Source organism: Crinia signifera, chromosome 2 (genome assembly GCF_055691185.1).
Source record: "Crinia signifera chromosome 2, ASM5569118v1, whole genome shotgun sequence".
In the NCBI taxonomy this organism is placed as follows: domain Eukaryota; kingdom Metazoa; phylum Chordata; class Amphibia; order Anura; family Myobatrachidae; genus Crinia; species Crinia signifera.
Window position 1 is genome coordinate 49,231,702 of NC_139218.1, and position 1,236 is coordinate 49,232,937.

The following is a 1,236-nucleotide window of genomic DNA, read 5'->3' on the forward strand; positions in this document are numbered from 1 at the left end:
CCCTGATGGCAAGCGTGAGACCCCTGACAGTGCAGGTAATCTAAAAGTAATTAAGAAACTTACTGAGGGGCATCATTGTGTGTTGGATATAAAAGGGTGTCAGGGTTATAACTGTGTTTGGCATAAAGTGTAATGGGTATTACGATGTGTGGCATTTTTTATTGCTGGGTTGAGCAAAAGGTATAGTTCTGTCACTGATGATACCACCTATGATATAGTACCACCTATACAGTTATCATCTGGTGATAAATGATAACAATTACAACACAGGTATTATTTAGGAAGAGATGACCACTCAATGCGCTGCGGAATATGTCTGCGCTATATAAGAAACTGTTCATAATAATAATGACCATATCTATACAGTTATTGTCTGGGAATAGATACCACCTATATCAGTTCTATTAGGTGTGGAGTGTGCATTGTGACCTTGCAACAGCAGTTTAACACCAGCAACAGCACCTGATCTCACAACCTTTGCGGGCTGTTTTCAGTCCCAATTTGCACAAAATAGCTGACTGCTCTATGGTGCAGCAAAGACTTTTGTGCAAGTTCATGCTACTGTAATTATTTGCACCCACAATATCATTGTTGTGACTACTAGCATTGACCCCTTACTCTGGGAATAGAATAGATGATGCCACATATAGTTTGGGAATAGATGCTCCTACCAACCAATGCAATATCGTATGTTCTAGAAAAAAAATGACATGATACAGTATGATGTATGAACACAATACCACCTACAACAGTTATTGTCTGGGAACAGAGGACACCACATATGTGTAACATGTGACTAATACAACATGCAATACGTGACAAGTGAATCCCACCTATAGCACATGCATGTTCTGTGAATAACCCCACCTAGAACACATGTATGTCCTGTAATTAACCCCTCATGCTCCGTGAATAATCCCCTGTAACATGCACGTCCTGTAAAAAAAAAAGCCCCATATAGTACATGCATGTCGTATAAATAATCTCTCGTTACACATGCATGTTCTGTGAATAACCCCACCTAGAACACATGTATGTCCTGTGAATAATCCCCCTGTAGCACATACATGCCCTGTGAATTATCCCACATGTAACACATGCATATTCTGTGAATAATCTCGCACATAATGTGAATCTATGACATGTACAGGGCTTTGTTGTGTCAGGGACAGCCCGTGGCTGCAGGGAGAGCTCAGTTCCCCCTCCGCCCCCGGGGTAACCCTACTCCCGCGCTGG